Source organism: Leptonotus elevatus, chromosome 4 (genome assembly GCF_054856555.1).
Source record: "Leptonotus elevatus isolate MCC_2025b chromosome 4, RoL_Lele_1.0, whole genome shotgun sequence".
NCBI lineage: Eukaryota > Metazoa > Chordata > Actinopteri > Syngnathiformes > Syngnathidae > Leptonotus > Leptonotus elevatus.
The window spans coordinates 4,326,786-4,334,576 of NC_141242.1; the positions used below are offsets into that span (position 1 = coordinate 4,326,786).

The following is a 7,791-nucleotide window of genomic DNA, read 5'->3' on the forward strand; positions in this document are numbered from 1 at the left end:
TGATTATATTACAGTTGAGCTTGTGCACACACTCTGCAGCAATGCAAACGTTGGCCGTCGTTATCCGTTTATGGGGCTGAAAACCATTTGGTCACTTTTGTGGTTGTTGAAAATTGGACCCTCAACGGCAGTAAAACGGCGAGAAGGGAAAGTAATGATTAGAATGATGTAATAAAATGTCACTCTGACGAAATTGTACGAAGCTAAAATTAACAAGAAAAAGTCGTGCTCGCTTATAAATGTTTAGTTTAGTACTTAAATGTCTAGCGCCTGAGTTTACCCTCATGTGGCATTAAGTGATCAACTTTTTGTTTTTTTGGTCTGGTGGTACGTAATATTGACCCCTCAAGCGTCAAGGTGAATTCAACTTGAATATTTCCACATTTTCATGCATTAAAAACTGTTCCATTTGAATCATCTGCTTTCTGCCCAAGTCGGTTGGGATAGGCTCACCCTTGACCCTAAAAAAAAAAAGTACCCCTTTGAATTTATTGTTCAACATCATTCTGGTAAAGCATTGCTTCAATGATTGACACTGAACAGATGCCTTTAAGTGCTCCTCCTATCATCGCAAAAGTCCATGTTGTAAATTTACTATATACGATTTCATTTGATTGTAAAAGTGGATGACATGCGCTTCGTATGGATGTACCACATGAGCTCATTCGCTATCTGTTCCTTTGTGCGCTAGCGCACACGCCAGGCAGGAGAGAAAATTACGTTAGAATGTGAAAATTCAATCTGGATCAGACTTAGTTTTTGTTTGGCTTTTTTTTTTTTTTGTATACAAACTTATAGTTACCGGTACTCTCAAAGAAATCCAACAAATCGAATTAAAAAAAAAAAAAGGCAAAGGACACAGTACACATTTTGCGTATGGAACTGGTTTCCTTAGGACATCTAAAAGATGTAGCTCTTCAATGAACCGCCTCGTTTACCATCTGCAATGCACACGTGCCATTGGGCAGCCATTAAAATATGCACAAGGTGTTGAAAGAACATCGTGGCCACCATCTGGCATGCTTTATTAAAGAGGCCACATTCCTCTGATGCATGGCATTATATATGCATGTGACATTAAGCATACATGGAATTCTCAGACAAACGATTACTTTCACACAGCCACAGATAGTTTTTGATAAGATTTGATTCAACGTAAATGTCAGAAGTACACAACCGCACCTAGCCAGTGCATAAGGCGTAATCACAGATTTGTAGTCTGAATGCGCAGTAGTGAAAAAGCGAATAAAATGAAACTAGGAAATTAAAATAGGGGGCCAAAAAAACTGAACTTTTTTCACCATTTTTACATTTCCCGCAAATAAATGCTCTAAAGCAGTGGTCCCCAAGCTTTTTTCCACCACGGACCGGTTCGTACAAGTCCACGACTTTCGTGGAACGGCAACCCAGTGGGTTGAGGGGGAGGATCAATAAAAGGCTACAACAACAAACGCAAATCCACTATGTATTTTTATGTACCTGTACTAGCAGTACAAACACCATAACAAGGGTAACAACAACGCTTTAATATAGTGAGGTCACTCTGGTAATGCTTTTGACTGATACGAGCAACACAAAAAAAACGGGGCTATTTTGTAGATATAACATAATACATTTGAAGCCACATTTTGATGTAACTATATTAGCAGTACCCTCCTTAATTTAAGAGCTGGATAGATTTAAGGAGGGCATGATATACATAACAAGGCACAACAGAACAAATATAAAGTCCATGTAGTAACTCATTCACCAGAACGCTAAATAAAGAGCCGCTCGCCGCAGAGCCCATCATGCGTGGGAATTTTTACTCATTTTGCTAACTTGTCGATTAGCATCAGCGCTACGCGACTGAGATAATTAGCAAAACAGAGAGAATCCGGTCACTTTTCAAAATAAAATATTTTTAAGCCTCGGCTAATCAATTAACCGGAAGTATAGTACGTTTTTTATTCTATCAACTGTGCGGCCCGGTCCAAAGTGACCCACGGATCGTTACCGGTCCGTGGTTCGGGACCTCTGCTCTAAAGGACAATATTTGTATTTGCAATCTGGAAGTTATATAAAACAAAATTGCTCTTTTTGCTCCAATATATAATAGAAAGCTTTCCAGAGTCGTACATACAGTATCACTGTACCACATGTAGTACTGTTGTTGTAAATGACCATCTTTTTTGTAAACATTTGCTGTTAATTTAGTCAGGCACTTTGGTAGACAGCCCGAGGTCCTCATACAGACGATTGACCTGAATTTGTAAAGTTCTGCGTCCTGAACAGCAAACAGGCACTACTACATACATAAAAACGAAGACGTAAGTACTTAGAAAGCTAGTATATTGAGTTTTTGTTGCTTTATTGAGCAATTTGAGCTGTTTGGGAGCAATAACACAGTGTTTGCTGCAACCTTTTTTATGCTAACATTGCTGTGCTATTTTGCGTGTTTCTAATGCTAATGCTACACTTGTTGGGCTGTGCCATTTCTTTTGTTGCCATCTAAACTACAATACAGTATTTGATTGCCTGTTTTGCTTACATTAATCATATTTCGCCTCGTGCTGAAATGCTGAGGTAAATTAATGCAAATAGTGTGGAACGATTGTTAAAATACTATAAATCAATTATTCTCTCAGCCATACTTTTTAATCAAGCCATTTTATTTAGATCCTGACACATAAGCAACAATTTCATTTAAAAGTAGAGAAGGTTAAAAATGGAAAAGGAAAAAAACTCAAAAGCTTTTTGTTACTTTTAAATATATATATATATATATATATATATATATATATATATATATATATATTCTGTTCTGGGAAAAACACAGCCTCGGCCGCTGTTAGACCATGAAAAGAAGGTAGCCCTAATTGAAATGATTCAGACGTTGACGTTGTCGCGCAAAGTCTTCATGTCGCGTGGCTAATAAGAGCAATAAAGCCAGCATTTAAAATTAGATCTCCAAGAATCTCCTGGGAGTGAGGGTCTCCATAAACAGGAGATGCTGAGCTGGAGAGACCTCCCGACCCTAGTCCTTAATCCGCCTTTGGGACAAATCAGGACGGGAAGAAGGACACACAAACATTGCTCCTGTAGGACTCAGCGGGGTAACCGTTGCCAAAAGGCTTCGAAAATAGTTCCTTGCTGTGCTCCTGATGTGCGGCGGACACAGTAGAGATCATTGAGGAAACGCCACTGAGCCATTTCATCTCTCCAACAGGAAGTCTTAAGGAAGTGCAGGCCAAGGGAAGGGTGGGGGGGGCGTCCCCGGGGTTTCCGGTTTGTACTGTTTGCTGAGGGACCCGTCGGAAATGAAAGATATCTGCACAGTGAACGCAATAAAGATCTGCTATCAACACGTGGATCGTATAAATTGACCTACTAACAACTTAAGTGATTAATTAAACTAGAGGATTTTCTAATTTTATGGTTGCTGTGGCACAAAGACCGCCACTAAAATTGTGTGCCATAGGTTAGGGTTAGTGGTGTAAATCCAAAGATCTATCAGATCTATCGATAGTTCATCAAAGATGATTAACTCATTCACTGCCATTGACGGCTATAGACGTCAAAAATTCATTTGAACAATTTATATTAGTTTAACATTTTTTTCCCACTTTTGTTAACAAGAGTATAGAACCTAGAATTTTTTTTTTACATTTAGAATAGATACAAAATTTCTTGTGAAGTCATGCGATTAATTACGAACAATTTTAATTGCCTTACTTCCCTAATTTTTAAGTCTTTTCTTCTTCTTTTTTTAAAAAAGTAATTGTATTTTTTATAATCTTCTTTTTTTTTTAAGAAAAGATTATTAAAACTCAGGCGATTAAAATAATAATAATTAATTGCATGACACTAGTTAACACATTTTATATCTGTTCTAAATGTACAATAAAAAAAATTATAGGTTTTCATACTCTTGTTAACAAAAGTGGGAAAAACATTTAAACTAATATAAATAGTTCAAATTAATTTTTGACGTCTACAGCCGTCAATGGCAGTGAATGAGTTAATAACGGGCAATACGAATGGTTGTTGGTCTCCATTCTTGGCAATGCCTTACGTTAACCTTGGTCAGTTTTTGGTCTTTTTAAAGCAGATTGTTGACAAATTATGTCCAAAGGGTTTGTTGAGTGACTGTGAGCTGCTCCACTCATCCCGGACAAGCTGTGTAGACACATCAGTTCCCGAAGAACCCAGAAAGTCGACACATGTGGGAGGTAAATTATATATTAATCAAATATTCAACAATATCTAGTTTCATTACTTCAAAGTAAATGAGCAACAAATTTAGTTTTTTTTTTTTTTTTAATAGGGGCTTGTTATTCTCTGAAGATGAAGTTATTTTGACAAGAGAAGATTTTTTTAATGCAAGAGTGTACAGGAGGGTCTGGCTGAAGGATTAAGCTTGCCTGCAATGTTATTTAAAAGAAACGGCCAGCAGGTGGCAGCAGTATCACGCAAGGATCTTGTTGTAGAAGAAGAAAAGCAGAAAGTGTAGATCGGGACTGAGAGTGTCGTCTGTCATTAGTAGCGTGTTATAGAGCAGCGGGCAGCAGCGGAGGAAATAGAAAATAACGGCGGCGATCGAGTTGCTGCACGTCAAGGAATGACGCTTTGTTCGTTGAGCAAATTTACGCAACGAGCAACCGTCGAGAAATGATCCGCGGGGTTAACGGCTGGACGACGAGATGCTGCGGCAGAGCTGCAGTTAGACCTGTCGATTGTTTACTTTTATGTGCAATAAACTCTTAATTTGTTATCAAAGGCACTTTTTAGAACGTTGTTTTACTGTACGAAAATATTATTTCGATGTTTGAGCTGTCACGAAAGAAAAAATAGTAGCGTTAAAGTCCAGCAATAAACTCTTAATTTGTTATCAAAGGCACTTTTTAGAACGTTGATTTATTGTACGAAAATATTATTTCGATGTTTGAGCTGTCACGAAAGAAAAAATAGTAGCGTTAAAGTCCAAGTTGTGCTTGAAGTGTTTGTTTTACAAAAAGCCTCTTTTTCTATGTTTTTTTTCTCAGGAATTGGAATTTCGACAAAACTTGGCTATATTCTAACGCCGATAACTAAAGAATGGAAAACAAATACCCATCTTTTTTTCTGATGAAAGAAGAGAGTCTAATCTTTTCTTTTGGTATGTTCCATGTTCAAATAGCAATAGAATACAATATTCTGTGGGCCTTGCGAGATCAGTCTAAATCCAGGCCCCCCTCAAACAAAGCAGTTACACTCTCACGCACACATGTTCAGTCTGTTGTACTGCTGAGTGACATGTTTAGTAAAACATCATATAAAACAACCAGACCGTTAAATGTCTTTGTGTTTATGGCCGCATTTGCTTGCTCACTGCCATGTCGCCGTTATTCTTTTTATTAATTTTTTTATTTTATTTTTTATTTTTTTATAAAGAGCTCAGTATTGTTCATTCGGAAATGTCATCATCATTGCTCTTTATTTTTTAATTTTATTTTTTATATATATATAATTTTTTTTTTTGTATGTGGGTGAGTATGTGTATGTGCGTGCGTGCGTGTGTGCGTGCGTGCGTGCGTGTATTTGTTAGCTCACCAAAAACCTATAAGAAAAAATCCCATACCGTTCACCTAATGTCGCCGTTATTCTTTTTATTTATTTATTTATTTATTTATTTATTTATTTATTTATTTATTTATTTATTTTATATATATATATATATATATATATATATATATTTTTTTTTTTTTTGTATGTGGGTGAGTATGTGTATGTGCGTACGTGCGTGCGTGCGTGCGTGCGTGCGTGTATTTGTTAGCTCACCAAAAACCTATTAGAAAAAATCCCATACCGTTCACCTAATGTCGCCGTTATTCTTTTTATTTATTTATTTATTTATTTATTTATTTTTTATATATATATATATATATATATATTTTTTTTTTTTTGTTTGTGGGTGAGTATGTGTATGTGCGTGCGTGCGTGCGTGCGTGCGTGTATTTGTTAGCTCACCAAAAACCTATTAGAAAAAATCCCATACCGTTCACCTAATGTCGCCGTTATTCAAATGCAATGCGTCCTCATTAGGGGAGTCTTCTGTCCATACGGCGCTTTCATTTTTTTGGGACACCCTTAAAAGCATTTTTAGGGGGGGAACCGCAATAGTTTGTCCACTTTTGCCTTTCCTGACATCCCCGGCAAATGTAACTTTTTATTCAGAGTTCTCATGGGTGCTTGTTCTTCTGTATATTTTTTATAGCGTTGTGTTTTCATGTAATTTAGTTCAAATAACGTTTCATAAAATTCTTGATTTTGAAACAGTTTCAGAGCAAATACTGTAGCATTCTTCATATCTATTTACTGTACGTTTTAATTTCCAAGATGCTGTTTGACCTCTGATTCGTTCCTATTTCAAAAGAAAACTGTCGCCTAAAGTTAAGTGGTTAACTTTTAGTTTTGTAATAAAACACGTGATTAGCGAACTGCGACGAGACAAGAGCCCGCTGTACCAACTTTAAAGCTGATCTTGGATCTGCTCAAAATAATGAAATGATTCGAAATAAACATTCATGCTTTGCAAAGGCTTTCGCACGAGAAGCCAGAAAAATCACAACGGAAGCTCGTCTGCCATTTTGCCGTACCGCATTCCAAAGACAACTGTGCTTGGTCATTGCATTCGTCGACTCTAAATAAGAAACACTCAAGTGACATAAATCAGTCCGCTGTGAGAGATAAGCCCAAGCATTAAAGTTTTGTAAATCTTCCCTGACTGCACAAACAACATTCCATATTGATAGTCCGTCACAGGACTCACGCGAGTTAACACGCGGCGGCACTTAATAACCACTCGCTTATTCCGACTTTTTTTTTTCTCTCTCTCGTCTCATTGCGGGAGATTTGCAACGTGTTGAATGCGCTCGAGTCCTTTCAACACAAGAGTGGAGGGAAAAAGTGATGATAGGGCGCGTTGTGCTCGCCAAGCAGGGAGGGATTACGGCATGCACACTGTAAAAAGTGTTAATTCTTGTTTTTGTGGCAGTCAACTTGATAGTAAAATGCTACTCACGGTTGATAGGGCGACATAAATATCAAAAACTGCAATCGGGATGGCAGATTACAGCATGGTTCGATGAGATTGATTTGAAATGTTGCTAGAATCCACACGAAAACTTGGCTTGCAATGTTCTTGTTCTCGGATTGAAAAAGTCTACACACCTATGCTCTGATGCCAAATATTTGTAGCATTAAAAAAAATGAGAACAAAATCAACAATTTTGAAACATCAACCTTGCCCACATGTTTTCGGAGATTTTGTTATGGTCTGATGAAAGCAAAGTGAAACTTTTTAGCCATAATTCCAAGGGTATGTTTTGGCACAAACTCCAGAAGAACACCCGACCTACAGTGAAGCACGGTGGTGACGGTGTCATATGCTTTGGGTCTTGTGTTTCTTCATCTCAGATAACATGGAAGGAATTATGAACTGTTCAATGCCTCCAAGTTTCTGCTAGGAAGCAAAAAATAATAAAAATAAAAAATACTAGAACAATTGAAAATTATTGGTACGCTGACTCCCATTTAACATGAGTGCCAACCATATGTGGCTAGTTAATTCCTTATTTTATTTATTTATTTTTTTTTTTCTTAATTCCCAATTGCAAGAGGTTGTGCACACTAGTGCAACCAAGCTCGGTTGTGAATTTTAATATCCCCTCTACAAAAATTTCAATGAAATTGAACAGGTTCTATAGGTCACATCAAAGCTGGAAAAATATATATATTTAAAATTCTTGATATCATTTTTTTGTGTCACAA

General features: G+C 37.1%; 1 long non-coding RNA gene across 1 annotated transcript; it reads left to right on the forward strand.

Annotated features, from left to right (window-relative positions):
* Positions 1 to 2,216: 2,216 nt before the first annotated feature.
* Positions 2,217 to 4,584, forward strand: LOC147175061 (uncharacterized). The gene is made up of 3 exons (XR_015094716.1): positions 2,217 to 2,309; positions 4,115 to 4,211; positions 4,307 to 4,584. It is a non-coding gene; the product is annotated as an uncharacterized LOC147175061 (long non-coding RNA).
* The last annotated feature ends 3,207 nt before the right edge of the window (positions 4,585 to 7,791 follow it).